Genomic DNA, 26,126 nt, shown 5'->3' with positions numbered 1-26,126 from the left:
AACCTCATTATAATGGTCACATCATAATCAAATTGCTGAAAGATAAAGAAAAATTCTTGAAAGAAGTCAGAGCAAAAGAACATTTTACGCATAGGAGAGGGATCAGCCGATTTTTTTTTAAAGGGCCAAACAGTAAATAATTTAGGTTTGCAGACCATGTGGTCTCTGTCACAACTACTCACCATTGCCACTGCAGCATGAAAGCAGCTACAGACAATATGTAGACAAATGGGTATGGCTTTTTTGAAATTTTATTTCGAAAACAAACAGGCAGTCAACCCACAGAACACAGCCTACCAACTTCTGTTTGAGAGGATTGATGACATGAATTACTGCAGATTTCTTATCAGAAACTATGGAAGTCAGAAGATGGTGGAGCAATGCTTTTCATTCTATATTGGGAGAATATTAACCTTCAGAAATTAAAGAAAACTGAGAGAATTTGTAGTCAGCAGACATGCTCTAAAATAATTGCTAAGGAAAGTTCTTCAGAAAGGGAAAATAATTACAAAATGTTACAAATGAAGAACAGCAATAGAAAAGATGTTAGAATAACACCAATTTCACACAATTGCTACCAGAAAATACAAAAGAACATCTTCCAATTCATTTTAAAAAGCCAATAATATCCTGATACCCAAAACAAAGACAGTACAAAAACAAATGTCTCTCATGAACATAGATACAAAAACCCTCAACAAGCAAAATCCTCAACAAAATACTATAAATTGAATCAAGCCATATATAAAAGGCTTGCAAGCAGTTGGACTTTATTCCAGGCCTTTATGCAAGGCCAATTCAACATCTGAAAATTAATCAATATAATCCAACATATTAACAATCTAATAAAAAAAATGTTTATATCAGATGCGAAAAGAACATTTGACAGGGGCGCTTGGGTGGCACAGCAGTTAAGCGTCTGCCTTCGGCTCAGGGCATGATCCCGGCATTGTGGGATCGAGCCCCACATCAGGCTCCTCCGCTATGAGCCTGCTTCTTCCTCTCCCACTCCCCCTGCTTGTGTTCCCTCTCTCGCTGGCTGTCTCTATCTCTGTCGAATAAATAAATAAAATCTTTAAAAAAAAAAAAAGAACATTTGACAAAATACAGTGTTCATTCCTGATGATAAACTCTCTGCAAACTAGAAATAAAATCTTTCTACACCTAATAAAGGGCACCTACAGAGCACTTACAGCTTAGATCACATTTAATGGTAGAAAACTATATGCTTTTCTCCTAAAACTGGGACCAAGACAAGGATGTCCATTCTTACTACTTCTACTAAACATTATATGGGATGTCTTAGCCGGTGAAAGAAGATGAAAAATAAAAGGCAAGCAGATTGGAAAGGAAGAAATAAAATTACTTCTATTTTGCAGACAACATGATGATCTTTGCAGAAATTCCAAATTCTAGGAGCCAAAAAAAGCTCCTAGAACTAAAACATGAGTCTGACCCTGTTGCAGGACACAAGGTCAAAACAGAAAAGTCAGCCACAGTTCTGTTTACTAACACTGAGCAATTAGAAATTGAATACTTGGAAAACAGCGTTTACAATATCTCTAACAAAAACACGATGCTGAGGTATATACTAACAAAATATGGACAGGATTTGTACACTGGAATCACAAAACAGTGATGAAATTTTTAAAAGACCTAAACAAACAGAAAGACATACCATCTAACCAGACAGTCTAACCAAAATTCCAGAAGAAATTTTTGTAAATATAGACAATTCTAAATTCCATAAAAATAGGCAAAAGGAATAGACAAGGCAATTTTGAAAAGGGAAAATAAAGATGTAGGATTATTTTTTTTTTAAAGATTTTATTTATTTATTTGACAGAGATAGAGACAGCCAGCGAGAGAGGGAACACAAGCAGGGGGAGTGGGAGAGGAAGAAGCAGGCTCCCAGCAGAGGAGCCTGATGTGGGGCTCGATCCCATAACGCCGGGATCTTGCCCTGAGCTGAAGGCAGACGCTTAACCGCTGTTCCACTCAGGCGCCCCCAAAGATGCAGGATTATAGTAAACTTTATGAATTACTAAAATCCACAGCAATCAAGACAGCACAGTACTGGAAAAGGCCATTTCATTTTTTTTTTAAAGATTTTATTTATTTATTCGACAGAGATAGAGAGAGAGAGAGCCAGAGAGAGAGGGAACACAAGCAGGGGGAGTGGGAGAGGAAGAAGCAGGCTCATGGCGGAGGAGCCTGATGTGGGGCTCGATCCCGTAACGCCGGGATCACGCCCTGAGCCGAAGGCAGACGCCTAACTGCTGTGCCACCCAGGCGCCCCCATTTCATTTTTTTTTAAGTGCAAAAGAAATTCAGTGAAGAAGGACAGACTTGGTGTTGGAAAAACTGGTTATCTATATGACAAAAAGATGAACCTTGCCCTATACCTCACACCATAAACAAAAAATAATTTGAGATGGAAGATAAATGTAAATGTAAAGTATAAAAAGTATAAAACTTTTAGAAGAAAACATGGGAGAAAGCCTTCATGGTCTGGTACGTCACAGTAAAAGCACAAGCCATTAAAAAAAAAAAAAGACAAATTGAACATTACCAAAATTAAACAATTTTTCTATATAAGAAACTGGTAAGAAATGAAAAGACAAGTTACACACGGGACGAAAAATATTTGCAAATCACATGTTAAATACAAGATTTTAATTAAAATATGTATATATATTTAAAAAAAACTCTCAAAACCAAACTAAGGTGTAAGAAAAGCTTGTACTCAACAGTAGCCACAACACTGACATTATTTGTTGACTTAAGAGTATAGAAGACCCTCTTGATATCCTGCCTTTATGCCATCACCCAGTTCAGCTTCTAGTTGCCAGCGTCTGCATTTCCTTGTCTGAGGGCTTTTTCTGCCACTGAAGGCAGCCGTGACATTTGCAGGGCAGTCCGAAGCACCAGGGGCTTTACATTCCTGGAGGAACCCTCCCACTGATGGCAGTTAATATATAAATACTGCAGCTCCTTTACCCAACAAAAGGTGATGTTTTCCACTGGCTTCCAGAGTTCCTCATTGGAATTAAGTCTGCTTACCCACAGTGCCTGATAAGAAAGCCTTTACCGGCTATGTTCTTTTCTCTGTCTCACTTCTCCACTCTACTGGTATCTCCTAGGATAACCTAAAAAAAAACAAAAACAAAAAAAAACAAAAAAAAAAACCCAGAAAACAAAACAAAAACAGACTTGTACTTGTCTTTACATCAGCATTTGCGTCTAGGGTAACCCAAAATAAGACAGATTTGATCCTGGTATAACAGGGCTTCCAGACGGATTCTGTAAGGGGATCACTCACCAACCAAATGACAAGGTTCCCAGTGCTGGTAATAAGTGGCTTGGTGAGAACCCCTGGTGGGCTGCTGCCTCAGCATTACTAACAAGTAGCTCCTAGGTGGAGCTAGGACGGGATACAGGTGAACATGACTGGGTTACGTGATAGCTTTCGCATTTGAGAGATATAAGGGCATCAAGAATTTTAAAGACAATTAAATTGGTTGAGTTTTTGTTACGTAGCACTGATACACAGAACAAAGAAAATGTCAAAGCCTAAATCATCTAAGTATCAACTCGAAGCATGGTAGGACAGCCAGAAGACCTCAGAGCAGCATTTTAAGGAACTCTGAGTCCCTACAACTAGAAGGCAGATTGTGCTAAAAATCAGGCCCGAATTCTGATTATGAAAGTAGGTAAATTATTTAAAAGACTGAATTCACAGTCCAGCCAAGAGTCTCCTGAACCGTCTGGGCCAGAAGAACTGGCTCCCTTGCTCTTGTTTCGAGATGGCACTCTCCTCTGCCTAAAGACCACGAAAAGGCCTCATCCGAGATGCATGCCTCAAAACATGCTGACCCTTCTCAGGATCTGTTCCTACCTCTTTGATTCCAGGCTAATAACTAGGATCAAGTCTTGGCATCATGGAAATAGGGAGGTACTGTCCTTACTTTGGATGGAAAGGGGTGATTCACCATAACAGCTATTGGACCTGATGAAATGCACTGGTGGCACCTGGAAGAACATACCTGGGAATGAACTTGAGGACCGAGTGTAAGGTTGGTGAGAACTGTTGATACGGGTGCACTCCCCCATGACCCAGGATTTAATGTTCCAGAAAGGACACCTAGAGCCAGTCCTAATGTGCAGCTAGATTGGCTCATTTAACCCTCAGGGGTTTCATCAGGGACTGATGAAACTGGAGATGCTAGAACTGCGTGGCAGAGTATAAAGAAAAGAGGCAAAAGCAGGCTCCCTGCCCATATCTCCTAATCTTTGCCAATTCTGTCTCTACTGGACTAACAGCATCTGCTTTAAAAACAAAACAGGGAGCAACCTGGCTGGCTCAGTCAGTAGAGCATGTGACTCTTGAACTCAGGGCTGTGGGTTTGAGCCCCACATTGGATGTAGAGATTACTTAAAAATAAAATCTTTAAGGGGCACCTGGGTGGCTCAGTCGATTGAGTGTCGGACTCTTGATCACAGCTCCAGTCTCGATCTCAGGGTCATGAATTCAGACCCCACACTGGACTCCCCACTGGGCATGGAACCAACTTAAAAAATAATAAAATAAAATAAAATCTTTTAAAAAAAGAAAAAAAAAAAAACTGATGGCTTTCTCTGACTTCTGAAGTCCATTTTGTTGCCTGCATGCCAAGCCTGAAATACTACAGATTTCCACCCTCTGGAAACAGTCCTAACCAATGGCTGGTAGACACTCCACCTACCTTGTCCCCTCAAGAGGCTGAACTCTGAGGACATGCTTTACACCGGCTCGTAGAGTTCCCCCGCCGGAACGAGCTCCAGTTACTCACAGTGGTAGCTTGCTTGAAACAATTCCTTTATTTGCTAAACTTCCCTTCCCTATCTCACTTCATGGTCCCCTACTAGTATTTCCTGGGATAATCTTTAAAGCAAAATACTTGCACTCAAATCCCTGTCTGAGTCAGCTTCTGGGGGAACTTAAATCAGTAAGTCTTTCACTTCAACCAAGTCTACAATTCAGATTGCATAAAATCCAAATTTACAGGTTACATATAAACTAAGACTCCTGTAAATGACTTCCCTAGACCTTACTATGGGTGAGTCCATCCAGTGCTCTATGGATACTAATAACTAAAGCTCTGTAGTTATGCTTTTTTTTAACAGTTCCACACTCAACAAGTATCTAATCCTACTGCCATACCTGATTGTATGTCCTTGTCCTTCTGATACAACCTTGAAAATCAACACTTACATGAACGCAAGTACATTTCTTTACTTCCTTCCATTCACGCTCCTGGCAGTTTGCCTTTTCTTGGCCTCATGATCAAGAGGTAACCAACACTTCTGTATCATTCCCCTCACATACGAACTCTGATTTCAAACCCTGCCATTTCCTTCCTCATGATCACTCATATCCACCCTTTTTTCCCATTTCGACTGCCAAAATCTTTGTCCACGTGAATGCACAAATACAATTCTTTTTTTTTTTTTAAGATTTTATTTATTTATTTGACACAGAGAGAGAGAGTGTGTGTGCACAAGCAGGGGGAGCGGCAGGCAGAGGGAGAAGCAGGCTCCCCGCTGAGCAGGGAGCCCAATGCAGGACGCCATCCCAGGACCCTGGGATCATGACCTGAGCTGAGCCACCCAGGCGCCCCCACAAATACAATTCTATGACACTGTGATCTCAGACTCTGCACCCACATCTTCCCGTAGTTCATCCTGTGGACATACAGAGAAATCCACTAGTTGTACTTAGGCCAACACATTCCATCTTCAGGGGTCCTGATTACCCTACTCAGGAGCTTCGTTCCACCCAATTAAAAAAAATCAGGGCACGAAGTGAACTAAGTCAGAGAAAGAAAAATAAATACCATGAACTCATTCATATGTGGAATCTAGTAATACAAAAAAAGTCAAGTTTATTATAGAAGCAGAGTAGAATGGTGGTTTCCAGGGGCTGAGGGTTGGGGAAAATGAGAAGATAGTGATCAAAGGATACAACTTTCAGTTACTGGATGAATGAGTTCTGGGGATCAAATGTACGCCATGGTAAGTATAATCGATAACACTGTACTGTATTGTATACTTGAAATTTGATGAGAGACCTTAAACCACCACAAAAAAAGGTAACCGTGAAGTGATAGATGTGTTAATTAATTCAATTGTGATAATCATCTCATAAGGTATACATATATCGAATCACCACGCTGTACACTTTAAATATATACAATTTTACTTGTCAATTACACCTCAATAAAGCTGGGGGAGGAATTTAACAATATATCTGAACACATTTCCATGCCATTGAGCACTCTTCGAAAACATAATTTTGAATGGCAGAACGGAATTTTATCACAATTCCTTATCCAAGCCTTGATTGTTGGCAATTATTTCCAATTATCTACTTTGAACAATGCAACAATAAACATCTTCAAAGTAAAACTAATACTTAAAAAAAAAAAGAGCACAGCCTTAGTCTACAAAATGTAAAAAAAAGAAAAAAAGGACCAACATTCTAGCTATGAGAATGTATGCAAAGTTTCTTCAATCAAAAAAGAGTTCAAACCGTAAGCCCCTAAAAGAGGCTGTTTAATGTCTTACGCCCAAAGTCAAACGGAATGAGTTTTTAGATACAGCACCCCAAAAGCACAATTCATGAAAGAAAAAACGGATAAGCTCCATCTTATCAGAATTAACCATAGTGCAAAAGAAACTAAGATTTAAAAAAAAAATGGATAAAGGGGGAAAAAATGCTAAGATAATGAAAAGACAAGCCCTAATGTGAAAGAAATGTTTTTAAAACACAGCTGATAGAGGACTTGTATTCAAAGTATGAAAAGAACGCTTAAAACTCAACAATAAAGGGGCGCCTGAGTAGCTCAGTCGTTGAGCGTCTGCCTTCGGCTCAGGTCAGGGTCCTGGGATCGAGCCCTGCATCAGGCTCTCTGCTTGGCGGGAAGCCTGCTTCTCCCTCTCCTACTCCCCCTGTTGGTGTTCCCTCTCTTGGTGTGTCTCTGTCCAATAAATAAGTAAAATCTTAAAAAAAAAAAAAAAAAAAAAAGCTCAACAATAAGGAAAGAGCCCCCTCCCTCTCCCTCTCTCTCTGCCCTTACGCCCACCAAAATAAATAAATAAATCTTTTTTTTTTTTTTTTAAGGGTAGAGGAGGTGCCTGGAGTGGCGCAGCCTGTTTAACATCTGACTCTCGATTTCAGCTCAGGTCCTGATCTCAGGATCGTGAGATTGAGCCTTTCGTCAGGCTCCGTGTTCAGGGCAGAGTCTGCCTAAGACCATGTCTTCCTCTGCCTCTGCTCCCACCCCCTCACTCTCTCTCTCAAATAAATAAATAAATAAATCTTTAAAAAGAAAATAGCCCAATTAAAAAATGATCGAAAGATCTGGATACCTCACCAAAGAAAACATACAAATGACAAATAAGTACATGAAAAAATGCTCAATATCATCATTAGAAAATTACAAATTAAAACACGATGAGATACTACTATACACCTGTTACAATGGCTAAAATTTTTTTTTTTAAAGATTTTATTTATTTATGTGACAGAGAGACAGCCAGCGAGAGAGGGAACACAAGCAGGGGGAGAGGGAGAGGAAGAAGCAGGCTCCCAGCCGAGGAACCCGATGTGGGACTCGATCCCGGTACACCAGGATCACGCCCTGAGCCGAAGGCAGACGCTTAACGACTGCGCTACCCAGGCGCCCACAATGGCTAAAATTTTTTTAAAATGACAATACCAAATGCTGACAAGCACGTGGGGCAATAGGAACTCTCATCCGTGGCGAGTGATACCGCACAAACAGCCACGATGGCAGATGGGTTGGCCGTCTCTACAAAGCTAATCACAGTCTTCTTACCACCTGACCCAGCAATAGCACCACTAGGTATTTACCCAGCTGAGTTGAAAATTTATATTCACACAAAACCTGCACCCAAATGATCACACCCAGCTTTATTCACAATTGCCAAATAATGAAAGCAACCAAGATGCCCTGTAATGGGCGAACAGATAAACAAGCTGTGGTACTTTCCCAATCGGTTCAGCAATAATGAATGAGCTATCAAGCCAGGCAAAGACACAGAGGAAGCCTGAACACATATTGTTAAGTGAAAAAAGTGAGTCTGAAATGACTACACACCATGTCATTCCAATTTCATGACCTTCTAGAAAAACAACACTATGCAAATGGAAAGAATAATGAATAGGTGAAACACAGGGGAGTTTTTAGGATGGTGAAACTTCCATATGAGAGTGGAATGGTGGATCCGTGACAGTATATATTGGTCAAAACTAACAGAAATTTCACACAGTGAACCTTAATGCATGTAAATTTTTAAAAAATCCTTATAACGTCAGAGGATCTCAGGATGAAATGCAAAATGTGACAAATAATCTAACTGTATTACAAACGTATAACACAACCTCCCTGAAGAGGATGAGGGGGAAAGTAGTCACCTAAGTAACTCTGGAAATAAATGGAGTCTGTAACACTAAAGGCAAATCAAAATACACGTAAGTCCTGTACTCTAGTTTCCCACAGGTTCTAAGTTGACAATTCTGATACTAGTATGCAGGTGCACCGCAACTGAACACTTAAGTTAATGGATGCCAGATGGTGGAGTGGTGAGGTTACAGATAAGCAAGATGAGAAGCTAGAAAGTTCCACATGGTAATGGGTTACAATTGGAAACATCAGTACAAGTTCATGTTGGCTTAATATGATACAGATAGTTACACGTGGAAGCATTTGTAGATACGTGTACATACATGTGGGTTAGTATATACATATATACACCCTTGTTCTAGAGGGCCTAGAAACAACACTATCCCAATAGCAATGAGCATACCTAGTGCCCAAATTTTGGTTGGTATAACACCTTTCTCTGATAAAAGGAACGAGGGCTCCTTGGAGAAATGGCTGAGGCAGGAAATACACAACATGAGCCCTGGAGCTTCTAGAAAATAAGTAAATTCTGGGAGGGGGAGAAAACCATATGACAGGAATGTATCAAAGGAACACAGAAGCCAACTGAAAACTCTTAATGGCCAAAGTTGGAACAATTTCAGCAACAACGTTAAATAGTATTAAATATTCTTAAGTTGATACTGATACAAATGAGTGAATAAATTAACAAATACAGAATCGACAAATATCCTAGGCAGTAGAATTCCAGATTATTTAGTAGATACTCTGCGCTAAAGAAGGTAGAGCATAACTCCCCACTCCTTAAGTGTGAGCTGCACACCGTGACTTCCTTCCAAAGAGGAAAGGGAGAGGGACACATACCCTGGCAGTGGGGAAATCTGACAAACATGACCTCAGCCAGGTGATCGAGGTCAACAGTGACTAATTATGTAGACAGGATGTACCCCTGACATGATGTGATGAAAATGGCATTTTACTTCGGGGGTCTTCCGCCCCAAAACCATAAACCCAGTCTAATCATGAGAAAAACATTAGGCAAATTGAGAGAAAATATACAAAATACCTAACCAGCACTCCTCACATCTGTCACGTGTTATCAAAACCTTGATGAGAAAAGCCTAAGAAACTGACAATGCCAAGTGAAGTCTAAGGAGATGTGGCAACTAATTATAACATGGTGTCCTGGATGGGATTCTGGAACAGAAAAACACCATGAGGAAACGCTATGGAAATCTGAATAAAACAGAGATTTTAGTTAATAATCACACATCATCACTGGTTCATTAATTGTAACAAATGAACAACACTAATGTAAGGTGTTAATAAAAGAAGGACCAGCTATAAGGTACATATGGGTACTCCCTATTTAATTTGTCAGTAAATCTAGAACTGTTCTTTAAAAAGTGGTTTTTTTCAAAAGACAGAACAATTACATATTTCTTTTCCTTTATTCATGTAACTGATTTAAAAAGCAATTTCAGGGGCGCCTGGGTGGCACAGCAGTTAAGCATCTGCCTTCGGCTCAGGGCGTGATCCCGGCGTTGTGGGATCGAGCCCCACATCAGGCTCCTCCACTATGAGCCTGCTTCTTCCTCTCCCACTCCCCCTGCTTGTGTTCCCTCTCTCGCTGGCTGTCTCTATCTCTGTTAAATAAATAAATAAAATCTTTAAAAAATAAAAAAATAAAAATAAATAAAAAAATAAAAAGCAATTTCATACAGGCGCCCGGGAGGCTCCCTCAGTCGGTGAAGCACGTGACTCCTGATCCTGGGGCTGTGAGTTCAAGCCCCACATTGGTTATAGAGATTACTTAAAAATAAAATCTTTAGGGGCGCCTGGGTAGCTCAGTCGATGAGCGTCCAACTCTTGATTTCAGCTCAGGTCATGATCTCAGGGTCGTGGGACAGAGGGCCCCCCCATCTGGCTCCACCCTCAGCGTGGAGTCTGCTCAGCCCTCTTCAACCCCCCCCCCCGCCACCTCCTCCCCCGCCTGGCTTGCACAGCACTCTCTCTCAAACAAATAAATCTTTAAGAAAACAATAAAATAGGGGCGCCTGGGTGGCACAGCGGTTGAGCATCTGCCTTCGGCTCAGGGCGTGATCTCAGCATTGTGGGATCGAGCCCCACATCGGGCTCCTCCGCTGTGGGCCTGCTTCTTCCTCTCCTGCTCCCCCTGCTTGTGTTCCCTCTCTCGCTGGCTGCCTCTGGCTCTGTCGAATGAATAAATAAAATCTTAAAAAAAAAAAAAAAAGAAAAAGAAAACAATAAAATAATAAAATAAAATCTTTAAAATAAAAAGCAATTGCATAAAACAATATCTATGACATTGTATTGCTGGGCCTATAACACATAGAATTCCCTGAGAAGACATAAGAATCCTAAATGTCTACATATCTAACTACAGTGCTTCAAAATACACTAAGCAAAAATTGATAGAACAGAACGGAGCAATGGAAAAATCCACACTTCCACTTGAAGACTGCAATTCTCCTCTATGATTAATACAAGTAGAAAGTCAAGATGAATATGAAGGACGGAACACCACCATCAGCCAACTAGATCTGATACTTATCAAACGTCCCACCCAATAATGGCAAAATACAAATTTTTCCAAGTGCACATGATGCATCATCACCAAAGTCAGAAGAGTGAATACCTCTGGAGAGGGAAGCAGAATGATGTGACTGTGAAGGGACACCAACTCTATTTAGCTACATGTTTATTAGACTGGGTTCTGGGCACCCTGTATTATTCTTTATACTTTATAGGTCCTATCTCATAATAAAATGTTAAGTCATTTACTTGGAGTATATTCTCAGATAAATCCTTTCTTTAGTGGGTGGGGGGTGTGGAGGCAGGACTCCGTATGTTTTATTATTGAAATGGAGTATACCAAATACCATAAGCTCTGTACTTTTATCCAAATGTACACAAACTCTTGCAAACTCCGAATCTGATATAATGTTTATTACTTCGATCTTTAGCAATGTCTTCTATGAGTATCCCAACAAATAACGCATTTTAGTCACCAAGCTAAAGTTACTGATTTGTCTATATGGTATTTCAGCCTCTTTTACCAAACAGGACGAGCAAAGGTTTATGGCTTTTTGTCTTTTGCTCCTAAAGTAAGAAATCTCCAAAGAATCTTCTAAAAATGCATCACTAACTTAATAATTTTTAATGTACTAGATTAATTAGCTCATGACTATAATCATCACTGAAAATTTTCAATGTTTGTCTTCATATATCAAATGCTTAGTTTTAAAATATCTCAACTGATAACAGTAGCCTCATACTATCATTAGTGAATATCTTAAGATACAATATACTCAACAGTGCATATAAGCCCATATATCAAATAATATTTAACAATTTTTTACAGATTCCTCTTCAATCCACTTAGACCACTATTGTTTTACACTTTGCGTTAGACTGACAAGCTTATAATATAAATAAAAGTATCAGCTCTGTGTTTTTTTTTGTTGTTATTACTTCAGTCTTCAGCTGAATCTGAAACCTCAACCTGCAATTTCTTTGTAGGAATCCATTAAGCCCTTTGTCATTTAGCAAGGTTCATTTAATTGAAATCAGATAATATAATCTGAAAGATCACTAAGCCAGGCAGAGATGAACTTTAATATGTCCGAACAGAATGTGAGCCAACAAATAAGGAGGCTCACATGATGGGTCCCTCCAGGCTGTGGTGTCCCCAGTATCCCCCTCTCAGGTTATTTAGCCTACCAAACCTGATACATATCACCAGACGTACAGGTGGAGTAAAGTGTCAACCTGTGGATGAAATATTAGTAAAAGTTAATTGCCCACATTTTGTTATACCCTACCTGGAGGATCATTTTGCCTGCATCTCCCATTCTAGAAACCACTGCTCTTTAAAAAAAAAATAAATAAATAAATAAAAATAAATTTAATTTAAAAAATTTTAAAAACCTAGAATGAGAAAATGAGACTGTGCTAGGTTTGAGGAACAAATGAGTAATATGGGTGGCAGAATTAGATGGGGAAATTTAGAGCCTACGTGGTTAGTTAACTTGGCCTAAGGTTACAAAGTTAGTCATTTGTGGAGTTCGCCAACCAACCCCTTTGATTCTAAAGCCTACTCTCTTTCTGCTGTGCCACATCGCCCCCTCCAGGGCAAACATGAGGAGTCCAGGAGCGAGGAAAGCGCAGGTCCACAAACCGTGGTGCTAGAGACTTCATGTTATAGTTAAATGAAGTCTGGAGACTACTGCAACAAAACGTCTGGACCCTTGTTAATCCGATCTAGGAAACAATATGCTCCAGAGCTGGCCTAAGTCTGCAAGCAGAAAAGTCTTGAGCAAAAGACTATCAGTAAGAGAGTAGGCTCTAGAAATATTTCCAGAATGTCTCTGTAATACACCTAAGTGTTAAATATCCTTCATTTCCCTTGAATCTTTTTGTTAATGTCTTAACCCTTCCAGCTCTCAGTTACTTCAAAGGATCCATGTAACAAAACTTCTTGAGCAAATTCGCTGTCTCCCAGCAAAACTCCTGCCAGTTTTTCTCTGGATGTCCATTTATTTAGGAAGCCAGAGATAACAGAGGTTGTCACTAATTAGTACTTAGTGTAACTAGTCAAACTTCCCTGAAAGAGAACTAACTTTCTTGCTTATTTCAGGAAAATTCTCAACTATCCTTCCTCTAACACTTCTTCTTTTCTCTTCTCTTTTAGATTAAAAAAAAAAAAAAAGCCAAGGAAAGTAAATGTTTGTGAAACCCTAAGATTTTCTTCTTTATAAATCTGAGAAAGTTCTCTAGGTTCCAATAAAAAAATTCAAAACTTCACTCCACTACTACAAAGAGCTCTGAATACCTAATATTATAACCTCATAGGGCTGTGGTAACCATTAATAAATTATGTAAAGCATTTAGCACAATGCCTAGCACAAAATAAGAGCCTAATATATATTAGCTACTATTATTATCATTATTATTGATGTTATTACATAACTACCCTCTTGAATGATGCATAGACTAGAATTCTACAGGCAAGACTCCTCCTTAATTTACAATTCTTCTGATTTATTTAAAGGTATACAAATTTAAAAAAAACTAAAGGTATAGAAATATTAGGGTGGCTGGCTGGCTCAGTTGGAATAACATGCAACTCTTGATTTTGGAGTCATGAGTTTGAGCCCCATGTTGGGTGTAGAGGGTACTAAAGAAATAAAATAGACTTTTAAAAAAATAATGGTATAAAGATATAGACTTGGAAGAAGAATAAATACTTTGTTATCAATCACTTGCAACACTTTAAATTTGGCATAGAGAAAAGGTCCTAACAACAGTGAAAGGAAGTAAAGAGACAGAAATGCAATGTGCCCAAAGATTCGGAGAAAGGATATAACAGAAAGTGAGCCACTGAAAGAAGAAACAGGTTTTCCTTCCTCCTAGTTTTTCCTAAAACCTGCTATGGGTTGTTTAGTTAATAAGAGGAAATTTTAGCTCTAAGCAAAGATGCTAAACTACTTGCCTAATAAGGAAATACTAAAAGCATATGAACAATAAAACGTACATTCTTGAAAGGACATGCAAAGCTCTAGTTTTCAGTCATATTTCAGAAAACGTATCCTTGATAGTAACTTCTATAGTTAAGCTTTTCCCTAGAAACCTTTTTTTTTTTTTTAAGATTTTATTTATTTGTCAGAGAGAGAGAGCACAAACCAGGAGGAGCAGCAGGTAGAGGGAGAAGCAGGCTCCCCACTGAGCAAGGAGCCCAAAACAGGACTCGCTCCCAGGACCCTGGGATCATGACCTGAGCCAAAGGCAGCCACAACCGACTGAGCCACCCAGGCGTCCCCCTAAAGACCTTTTTTTTAGAAAGATTTTAAGAATGACTTTTTCAAATGACTTTGGAATTAATGAAAAGAAAATAAAACCAATTAAACAGCAGTGTGCAATGGTGCCTGCCTGGCTAAGTTGGTAAAGCATGCGACTCTTGATCTCAGAAGTTGTGAGTTCAAGCCCCGCATTGGGTGTGGAGATTACTTAAAAATAAAATCTTAAAATAATTAATAAATAGCAGTGTGCAGCCTTCACATCGAAATCCAAGATGTTAACAATTTCTTCTCTGTGTTCTTGTATCTTTAATTTCAGTTAACACATTTGTAGTAATGCTTATGAGCTACAAACACCAAAGCAAAGCAATGGAGAATCAAAATGGGAGGGCTTAAAAATGACCTAACCCAGACCCCAAATTTTGAGCATCCAAATAAATGTCTTGTCCCAAATGACAGTTATACTTCACAATAAAGAAATGGAAATAGAAATCCAGAACCCCTAACTCTTGGTCCATTTTATCACCTTTCTATATTATTATAAAATGTAATAAAAATTCTAAACCAATATGAAAAAGACAATGCAACAGAAAAAAAAAGGTAAATGAAGAAAACAAGCAAATCACAGAAGAGGAAATTTAAACAGCCAATAAAAACATCAAGCAATGCTCAATCTCACTAGTAATCAGAACAATCTGTATTAAAAACCAAAATAAGATTATATTGTTCACCCAGCATATTTGCAAAAATTAGAAAGCCTGATAACACTAAGGGTTGACAAAGCAGGGAAGCAACAGAAGCCACACACCACTGGTGCAAATGTTAACTGGTAAAACCACTTCAGAGAGGAACTGAGTAATATGAGGCTAGGCCGAAGGCAGACGCTTAACGACTGAGCCACCCAGGCACCCCCCTAAATAAGTTTTAACTTCTCTGAGCTCAATTTCCTCACCCATGTACTGGGGATACCACACCTAGCTTCCAAACTTATAAAGATTAAAGAATAGTCCTTACCTAGGAAAAGCACTTGATACATTATAGCCTCACCATAAATAACATTATTACTTGCAGAAGGAAGTCTCTCTCTGGCAAGAGGAGACAGAGCAGAGAGAAAAGTTAAAAGGAGGGAGTAAAGAGTCTACAAAAAAGAAGCCAGGAAGAAGCTGGAATGGTTAGGAGCTAACAAATCCTTGTAGAGTCCCAGAAGTTACCCAAAAAATTGTTTTAACTGAGCACTATTTCATTATCGTGAAGCTTAGTTACAAGAATATTTAGCCCAGACCTGATTATTACAGCATTGTCTGTATTAGTTTATTTATAATGTTGTTAATATACAAAAATTCAAGATCAAAATGAGTTTTTCTAAAGATTCTTTTTTTTGTTGTTAAAAAATGCATTATCAAGTAAATCATATACAATATATGTTTCTCTCAGTTATCTACAACTCAGAAAGTTCTCTCCTACTTTTAACATATTAAAGAGAAAACAATGATAATTTCAACAAATGCCAGAAAAAAAATCAACACCCAATAAAAACACAAACCAGGGGGCGCCTGGGTGGCTCAGTCGTTAAGCGTCTGCCTTCGGCTCAGGGCGTGATCCTGGAGTTCTGGGATCGAGCCCCGCGTCGGGCTCTTCCCATGGGAGCCTGCTTCTTCCTCTCCCACCCCCCTGCTTGTGTTCCCTCTTTCGCTGGCTGTCTCTCTCTCTGTCAAATAAATAAATAAAATCTTTAAAAAAAAAAAAAAAACACAAACCAGGGGCTGTCTTTGCCTCAGGTCATGATCCCAGGGTCCCGGGATCAAGTCCCGCATCAGGATCCCTGCTCAGCAGGGAGTCTGCTTCTCCCTCTCCCTCTGCTCATGTGCTCTCTCTGGCTCACTCTCTCTCTCAAATAAATAAAATCCTTAAAAACACACACACAAACCAGGATGCCTGGTTGGCTCAGTCGGAGCATACAACTCTTGATCTTGGGGTCATGAGTTCAAGCCCCACGTGGGGTGTAGAGATTACTTAAATAAATAAAACTTGAAAAAAAAATACAAACCAAGAACAGATGAAAATGTCCATAAATTGACAAAAGAAATCTACCAAAAACCTTCAGTAACTATCATATCTAATAGTGAAACACCGGAAGCATTCTCATTCAGGAAGAAGATGAAAATGCCCATTATCATCATTGCTATTCAACTTTTGTACTGCAGAGGGTCTAGGCATTGCAATAACGCAAACAACAAAATAAGTGGTATGAAGATTAGAAAGAAGCCTGGTCAATTAAGTCTTCTAATCAAAGTAGCCCAGTAAGTAAACACTTTGATGCATCCCCTCCACTCTAAACACACAGCAATAGATTAAATATTTTTTAAATATATTTTAAATGACTGGGGGTGCCTGGCTGGCTCAGTCAGCAGAGCATATGACTCTTGATCTCAGGGTTATAAGTTCGAGCCCCACGTTGGGTATAGAGATGACTTAAAAATAAATAAATATTTTTAAATGACTTAAAAACAAGATAAAACTCCATTTGGGGGGCGCCTGGGTGGCACAGCGGTTAAGCGTCTGCCTTCGGCTCAGGGCGTGATCCCGGCGTTATGGGATGAGCCCCACATCAAGCTCCCCCACTATGAGCCTGCTTCTTCCTCTCCCACTCCCCCTGCTTGTGTTCCCTCTCTCGCTGGCTGTCTCTATCTCTGTCAAATAAATAAATAAAATCTTTAAAAAAAACAACAACTCCATTTGGATCAGAAACAAAACAGATACACAAAAATGTGAGCAGGACTGAAGCTACAGGCTTGCTGGACTCTGAGTCCAGAAGCAGGTGCATACCTTCTGCAGGGCGCCTGTGACACAAAATAAAGGAGGTGGAGAAACAGGAGACATCTGAGCCAGACTCATTGCTTAAAGCCAGGGATGAGGCTGGAGCTGAAAGGAAGCTACAAAATACTGCTGCCAGTCTCTGCTTAGAGCCATGGTTTATATAATGCTCTAGAAAAGTGGGAAGAGAAAAACACAGCCTCCTGACCAGGAACTGAACCAAGACATTCATGTACTCTATGAATCAGTCTAAACTAGCCCTAATTATAGCAGGACCCCCGACCCACCCTTATTATACCTGATTTCTTGACTATGGTCCAAAAAGTCAATGGGAACGCCTGAAATATCACCACATAGAGAAGGGTGGGCACAGAAATTAGGAAAACAAAATCAAAAGCACTCACACTCGAACGAGTCTGTAAACAAAACTTCAAAAGACATAAAGAAATATAATGCTAAGAAAGATAGCCAACAAAAGCAACAATTAGAATATGAATTCATTCCAGATGAAGTTTAATTTTAGAGAACAGTCTGACAAAGACTTATTTTTTAAGTACACTTAGGGTGCTAGGATATAAATTTCTTTAATTATTGGGAATGCAAAATTATACAGCCACTTCAGAAGGCAGTTAGGCAGTTTCTTATAAAGCGAAACATACTCTTACCATGCAATTCAGCAAAAATGCTCCTACATATTTACTGAAAAGAGTTGAAAACCTGTGTCCAGACAAAAACCTGAACATGAATATTTAGACATTTTACTCATAATTGCCCCAAACTGGAAGTAGCCAAGATGTCCTTCAACAGGTGAGTAGATAAACAAACCGGTACTGGAATATTATTTAACAATAAAAAGAAATAAGTTACCCCGATGTTTATAGCAGCAGCATCAACAATAGCCAAACGGAAAGAGCCCAAATGTCCATCGACTGATGAATGGATAAAGAAGATGTGGTATATACACTGGAATACCATTCAGCCATCAAAAAGAATGAAATCTTGCCGTTTGCAACGACATGGATGGAGCTAGAGTGTATTATGCTAAGCAAAATAAGTCAGTCGGAGAAAGATGATTACCATATGATTTCACACATGTGGAATTTAAGAAACAAAATGGAGGAACATACGGGAGGGGAAAAAAGAGAGAGAGGGAAACAAATCATGAGATACTCTTAACTACAGAGAACAAACTGAGGGTTGATGGAGGGAGGTGTGTGGGGGATGGGAAAGAGGGGCGATGGGTATTAAGGAGGGCACTTGTGATGAGCACTGGGTGCTGTATGTAAGTGATGAACCACTGAACTCTACTCCTGAAACCAATCTTGAACTGTATGTTGACTAGAATTTAAATTTAAAAAAGAAAGAAAGAAATGAGCTATCAAGCCAAGAAAAGACAGAGAGGAACCTTAAATGTATATTGCTAAGTGAAAGAGAACAGTCTGAAAGACTACAATACTGTATGGTTTCCAACTGTATGTCATTCTGGAAAAGGCAAAACTATAGACTCAGTAAAATAATCAGTAGTTATCACAAGCTCAGGAGGAGGGGAGGAAGGAATGGATAGATGGAACACGGGATTTTTAGGACAATGAAATTATTCTGACGATAGTGCAATGACATTACATGAAATGTCCTGAGCTGACATTAATGATGCATGACATTTTGCCTTTGTCAAAATGCACAAAACACAAAGACACAAGAGAAGCCTAATATATACTATGAACTTAAATTAATAATAATGTATCAACATTGATTCATCAGCTATAACCAAGATAGTACACTAAAACGAGATGTTAATAACAGAAGAAACTGCACATGGAGAAGAAGGGGTATATACTTTCTACTATCTACCCACTTTGGTCATATTCAGTCATGTATATAATTTTTTTAAGTATCATGGACAGTTCCACTTCTGGGTATATACACAAAAGAACTGAAAACAGGGACTTGCGCAGATATTTGAACACCCATGTTCATAAGAGCATTATCCACAACAGCCAAAAGGTAGAAACAACTGAAAGATGAATGAATAAACAAATGTGTATGTACATACAATGGAAGAGTATTTAGCCTTAAAAAGGAAGAAATCCTGACACATGCTACAATAAAGGCATGCTAAGTGAAATACGCCAGACGAAAGGACAAATATTGTATGATTCCACTTAAATGAGGCACCTGGAGTAGTCACATTCACAGAGACAGAAAGTAGAATGGGGGTTGCCAGGGGCTGAAGGGAGGTGAGAATAAGGAGTCGGTGTTTAGTGGGTACAGAGTTTCAGGTGGGGAAGATGAAAAAGTTCTGGAGATGGACAGTGGTGATGGTTACACAACAATGTGAATGTACTTGAAGCCACAAATGTACACTTACAAATGGCTAAATGGTACATGTATGTCATGTGTAATTTACAATTTAAAAAATGAGAAAAGGTGCTGAAAAACTGGTTATCCAAATTGTGAACAACAAAAAAAATGTCTCTCTTCATTATACCACATAGAATCCACACAGAAAGCAAAACTGTTTTTAATTTAATTTAAAAATTTTTAAGTTTTATTTATTTAAGTAACCTCTACACCCAACGTGCTGCTCGAACTCACAACCCCAGATCAAGAGTCGCACACTCTTCTGATTGAGCCAGCCAGGCACCCCTTTTCTAATTTTGGAAGAAAATATAGAAATATGTAATTCATACCCTGGGGTAGAGAAAATTTACTTAAACCAGACATACACAGAGGCGCCTGGGTGGCTCAGTTGGTTAAGCGTTTGACTTCGGCTCAGGTCATGATCTTGGGGTCCTGGGGTTGAGCCCCACATTAGGCTCCTGGCTCAGCAGGCAGTCTGCTTGTCCTTGTCCCTCTCCCTCTGCCCCAGCTCATGCTTGCTTTCTCTCTCTCAAATAATTATATCTTAAAAAAAAAAAAAAAAAAAAAAAAAAAAAAACAGCACAACACAACCTTTTTTTTAATTTAAGGGAAATTTTTTCATAAATATAACATTAAAAATTTAAACTTGCCTTCAAAGACACTGCTAACCAAGGGAAAAGGCAAGCCTCAGACTAGCAGGACGCATCTGCAACACATATATCCATCAAAGAATTAGTATCCAAAGTAACACAACTGTCTGTCCCTCAGTGAATGAGGAATGAAAAAAGGTGATTTAAGTCTACATAATTGAACATTACCTAGTAGTTTAAAAAAAAAAAATGAACCAGACCCACAAGTTCCCTGGTTAAATCTCCCTGAATTAAAATTTAAAATGTGTGCCCCCTTTACAATTCTGCTTCTTCCCTTCACTGCAGCAATGTCTGAAACAGCGAAGAGCTTAAATGGCCTTTAATGAGGAGAGTAAACTAGAGTACAATACGCATACCACATTAGAGATCACGAAGCAGTCAAGAAAAATCAGGCAGACACCTATGCTCCAACATGGAAAGATCTCAGACATTTTGTTAGGGGGAAAAAAAAACGTTACAGAACAATGTACCAGTATCATGTCCATAACTTAGGGGCAGAGGGAAATTCTGCTTTTTTTCCATATTACCTGTATATAGATGAAAATGCAAAGGTCTGGGAGGATAACACAAACTGATAACTGCAATTTCAGTAGAAAAGGGAGTGGGCCAAGGGGACATTTATTCTGTCTGTACTGTTCGAGTATTTTATAAGAAAGTGTGTGTTCATGAGCCATTCGCAGAGCTGTAGGACGCAGCCCCACAGACCGCGTGAGACAACCCCGGGAGGCACATTTGCAGGGATTCTGCTAGGAATGGCATGCCCTAAAGGGGGGCGATACACGTCCTGCACAGCTAGACACCAACGCCCTGACGCGTGTGTAACTAGAAGTAAATAAAATGAGAGGGGGTGGACTATAAACCAGCAAGAGGGAATTTTCTGGGATGATGTAAATTTCTATAGCCTCATTGGGATAGTGGTTACAAAGTATATACATTTTCAAAACTCATCCAACTGCACAGACATTTGGGCATTTTATTTTATTTTTTTTAAAGATTTTATTTATTTATTCGACAGAGATAGAGACAGCCAGTGAGAGAGGGAACACAAGCAGGGGGAGTGGGAGAGGAAGAAGCAGGCTCCCAGCGGAGGAGCCTGAGGTGGGGCTCGATCCCAGGACGCTGGGATCACGCCCTGAGCTGAAGGCAGACGCTTAACTGCTGTGCCACCCAGGCGCCCCTGGGCATTTTATTACATGTCAACTACACATCCATAAAGTTGATTTTAAAAGAAATATAAATATACAGATAAAATACAATATCACTGGGGGAATCTGGAATAAGGCACCCAAAATTACAGGATTAGGGCACCCCAAAACAAGAACTGATGGGACTCCTGCTGGTTGTATTCTGAAACTAAAGAGAAATGAACTTAGTTCTTCAAGGCTTACAGCACAAGACTAAATTTGGATTAATATTACCCTTGTTTTTTATATGTGGACATGAGGGCCCTTAAGAGATTTCTACTGAAGTCATAAAATAAAAGGTAACTTGGCATTCTATTGGTTCTAAGCCTAATTTTCTAAGTAGAAAATTTGTCTTTCATGTATAGTGGACACTCAAAAACATTGCCAACACAACTTTAACAACGTAACCTTCTCCAAAGGTAATTCCACTTATGTATGATAAAAATCCTCACAGAACTCATAAAAGGTCAAGTTTTAATTTGGCAGACAAAGTAACCCAACAGGCACTGCAACCTGGGCACTGAAACAGCAGCTGGGAGCTGGAGAGCTGAGAAATCCAACCACGGCAGACAACAGGCAGAACTGCAGCCCTCACAGAAGAGCAGAGATACATTCTCTTACTACAGATGGAAGATCCAAGAACCAGGATAAAAGAGGAAAAAAATGTTCCGTAGACAAAAGTACTCTTCTTCCTCAAGTGATAGAAAAGAGAAAGGCCAGAACTGGATGATTTGAAGCAATGTCTCAAGGAGTAAGCTCCTGCTGGCCAATATGCAATAAAGATGTGGCAGGGTGGCCCCCAAACATCCCCACTCCATCACCTTAGCTATTGTTTTAATTCCCAGACCTAGAAACCTGGGTTACCTTACATGAAAAGGGGCGGGGGGGGGGGAGGAAAAAAGAAGAAGAAGAAGAAGAAAAAGGAGGAGGAGGAGGAGGAGGAGGAGGAGGAGGAGGAGAAAAAGAAAGACTATTTCAGGAACAGAGGAAGTCCATCAGCCATCCCTAACACCAAAATAATTAATACTGCTGCGTGTAAAATACAGCAAAACCTTGCTTGATTCATTCATTCATGCAAGAACTATTTTTTGCCTGACTGCTGTGGTCCAGGCACTGTTCTTGTCGTTGAGGATTTAGCAGTTACAGTCACAGAGCTTAATTCCAGGAGGGAAGGAAGGGAACTTCTTTTCTCTTTCCAAATTTCATCTTCCCTTCTCCCCCTTTAAATGTTAGGCAGAATTGCCTTCTAAACTCTCCCAAATTTCTCCCACAAGCTCCTCTGACTCTTCTGCTTTATCCCCAAGCCAAGCAATTTATGGCTCCAATTTCCCAACACTAGGAAAAGACCAAAAAAAAAAAAAAAAAACCTAAAGTGAATGAAGTATGAGGCGAAATTCAATGCCACTTTGTATTCTACACGCATACCTTCACTACCAAATTGTCAGCACCTAAATAGCAAATTACGGTTGTTTTACACTGTTTTGCGGCCCCAGTGCTGACCACGGTTCTCCACCCAAGGTAGCTAATCAATAAACGTCTGCGAGAAATGCTGGAAGGTCTTCCTAATCCCAAGGCCTGGCACAGGAATTTAAGAGCAAGTATTTGTTAGCTCCATCCTACCTCCTCTCAGGACACCTTCCTTTCAAAGGTGACCTCGGTGCATAGGTTCACTGTTAGGCGCCTCGGCAAACAGTGTTTGGGGGTGATCTGAAATACATCCCCTTCCCTCTGCCAGGGCCTAAATGCCTCACCTGCCCTCTGCCAGGACCTGCCTCCTTCGCCCCCTACAGCACCTAACGCACAGCCTCCTCCCAGCGAGCCGGGCTCCAGCAGCATCAGCCCGACGCCCGCACCCCGGGCCCCGGGCCCCGCGCCCTACGGCCACGGTGCTCTCGGGACCCCGGAGACCCCCTCCCCGGCCCGGCGCTCAGAACTCGGCAGCGCCGGCCCGAGGCTCCGCTCCATCCCCTCGGCTCTCCCCTCCAGGGCCGGGCGCGCGGCACCGTCTCCCCTCGCAGCGCGCGCGGTGCAGCGGCCCCGGCTCCCTGAGCCCCGTCCCCGCCGCTCCCGGCCCTGCACCCCGCAGGCTCCCGAGGTCCCGGCGCTGCGCGGGTTCCTTCCCACTCCTCGCGGGCGCGAGACTCCAGCACCCCGCTCCCCTCCCGCAGCCCGCGGCTACCGCCGCGAACCCCCACCTCACTCACTTCCCGGCCGGAGCTGGGGACTTCGGGAAGGTCTCGGGCGGCCGCAGCCTCCTCCGCCTCCTCCGGCCCGGCCCCGGCGGCTGAGGTGGCGGCGGCACCCGCTCAGGCCCCGGAGCGGCCCCCGCGGCGAACGTTCTCAGGCGCCCAGCTCGCGCCGTTTCCCCGCCCGGCACGCGCAGCAAGCCCGCCCCCGGCGCGAGGGCGCGGGGGCGCGAGGGCGCAGGGCGGGGGGCGGGCACGCGCCGCCTGCGCGAGCGCGCGGCCGGGGGCGGGGCGGCCGGGGGCGGGGCTTCCGCCGTTCGGAGGAGGGGGCGGGCAAGCGGGCCGAGTTCCCTCCGAACCCCGCCCCCTGCGGCCGAGCCGGCCAAGGCCCCCTCAGTTCCCCCGCCGGCGTGTGGACGTGCCGGGGAAACCTGCCCCCATCGGGCTAGTACGGCACGCTGGCTGCGGGCGGCGGAGGCGCGTTTCAATTCCACAGGTATGTGCCGGGCAGCTGGATGCTCGGCGCGCCGTGACTGTAAGGTAAAGAATGCAAAGAACCACCCCGTGAATCATTCATCCGCGCCTCGAGCGAGAGATCTTGCCCTGAGTGATTTTTCCAAATTAATTCAACTCAGCGAGCGTTTACTGAGCACCGACTCCGCGCCTAGCGTGTACCAGGTGCTGTGTAGGTACACCGTCACGGTCACGGCCCCTGGTCTCGAGGTGCGCATAATTTAGTGCAAAAGCAGCTGTGTAAACAACCCGGTCTGGCGACCCATGCAAAGCCAAGCCACAAGGAGATGCTATGGGAGGGCAGAGGAGGAAGAGATTACTTCCTCCTGGACCATGTGGAGGGGTTCCTGGAAGAGGTGGCATTTGCGTTCCGCCTGGAAGGAAGAAGAAGACGTCTTAGGAGAAAAAAAGGCGTGCCTCCGAGGCTAGGTGAACAGCTTGGGCAAGGGAACTGAGGGGGACCCAGGTTTACCATCTCAGCATCAACTTTTTTGTTTTAATATTATACATTTTTGATAGAATCCTTTCCAAACTGTGTGAAACGTAGGAGATGATTCGAAATTAGGAACAGCTAAGCTTTTTTTTTTGATGGTTCAAAGGATCATTTTTCTCACCATTCCTTAAGGCTCAGGAATCAGCCGTTCTTTAAGGACAGTTGCTGTGCGAGTGCGGGACAGAAGTCCCTAAGTAAAGAGCCCCCGAGCCAGTATGCTTTGCGTCTGGTTTTCACTGCTTTTTGGCACCTTATGGTAAGGCAGATCGCGCCACCTCCTGCTGCTGTCTGCCTGTCTGCCTTTGGAACATCCTCTTCCTCCTCCTCTCATTTTCCTATTTTTAAACTCCTATGGTGAAGGAAATGCTGGTAATCAGCTTTGTTAAGTGAGGGTAAACAAGTGCCTCAAAAAAAGGACATCACCTTTCACACATGAATTTTGGGACTCTTTTGCATGCTTAGAAGACTTTCCCACGTGTATGCAAGGTCTTGACTGTGTTCTGAATATGCTAAGATACTCAGAATACAGGCAACAGACATCTTGTTTATTCATTTACCACTTACTGAGCACCAACTATGCGGGAGGCTTTGAAAGGGTGAAACATTGATCCTACCCTTTGGAGGAAAGATGTGTAAATGATGTAAAATAAATGTCGCTATTGCCTGCCCTACCGATGGAAACCAAGGTAATTTCAGCATGTGCGCTACACTATAATAAACCATTCTGGGAATTAACTCCTTTAAGTATGCTTGCATTAGCACCTCTCCTTTGACATTCTGTACCTCATCACCACCCACATCCTCAGAAAACTACTTTTAAACATATTTCGATCGTGCCCCAGCTCTCATTCTCAAAATTATCAACCACTCTTACCTTTTCCTTCACCATCTGCCACGTTCAAGCTTTCCTCAAGAAAGAGAAACCCCTCTGTCCCTCTGCGTGGTGGTCTAGGTACTGCTTGCTTCCTTTCTGTATTTTCCTTTGCAAACGTCCTGAAAGTAGTTTGCACTCATCTCTGCCAACTCAGCAGCTTCTCCCTCGTCAACCCACGGCTATGTGACTTCTGTCCCCACCACGTCACTGCACCGCTCAGTCATGAAGGGCTTGCTTCATCCTAAATGCGACAGGCTGTTCTTGAGTCCTCATATTACTGAGCTCTCAGTGGGATTTGACGACACAAAGCACCCCACTCTTTTTGAAACTCCCTTGGCCTTCACGACATGACTCACCTCCTCACCCCTCTGGCCACTCCTGAGTCTCCCAGGTTCTGTTCTCAGCTTTCATTTCACCCCACACAAACTCCCAGAGGCTTCCCATCCGCTCCGTCTCCGTCGGCCACATATACCAGCAACTCCCACGTGTGTTTTCTGGCTCCAACCACTCATCTGAGCTCCACAGACCAAAAGCCTGCTGGACTTCTCCACCTAGATGTCCTGCAGACACCCCAAGCTCTACGTGTCTAAACCTCTTTAGTGTCACTGTCCACTCAACTGCCCAGTTCAGAAACCGGGGCGTCATCCTTGATCCCTTCCTTCCCATCCCCACCACACTCAACAATGCTGTTCATTCCCCTCATAAAGAACTCGAGAATCTGTCCCTCACCTAGATTAATGCAATAGCCTTTGATCTTGTCCCTCTCCTGTGGTCTCGCTCCTTCC

General features: G+C 41.8%; 1 protein-coding gene across 21 annotated transcripts in view; it reads right to left on the bottom strand.

Moving 5' to 3' along the window:
- Nucleotides 1-26,126, bottom strand: part of DTNB (dystrobrevin beta) — a 248,467-nt gene that overhangs the window by 212,260 nt on the left and 10,081 nt on the right. For 17 of the 21 annotated variants that reach the window (XR_015725316.1, XR_015725321.1, XR_015725322.1 and 14 more), the window contains exon 1: nt 23,480-23,668. The exons of 1 other annotated variant lie outside the window; for it this stretch is intronic. The gene's annotated coding sequence lies outside the window, so the exon portion shown is untranslated. Of the gene's footprint in view, nt 1-3,063; nt 3,150-15,809; nt 15,829-23,470; nt 23,669-26,126 lie in introns of those variants that run through there. 3 more of the 21 variants (XR_015725317.1, XR_015725318.1, XR_015725319.1) reach the window with 3 other exon arrangements.

This window comes from Ursus americanus, chromosome 7 (assembly GCF_024610735.1).
Source record: "Ursus americanus isolate L20-20 chromosome 7, mUrsAme1.1.p, whole genome shotgun sequence".
Taxonomy (NCBI): domain Eukaryota; kingdom Metazoa; phylum Chordata; class Mammalia; order Carnivora; family Ursidae; genus Ursus; species Ursus americanus.
Note: the sequence above shows the minus strand (reverse complement) of the source record. Positions and strands in the feature narration are given on the sequence as shown.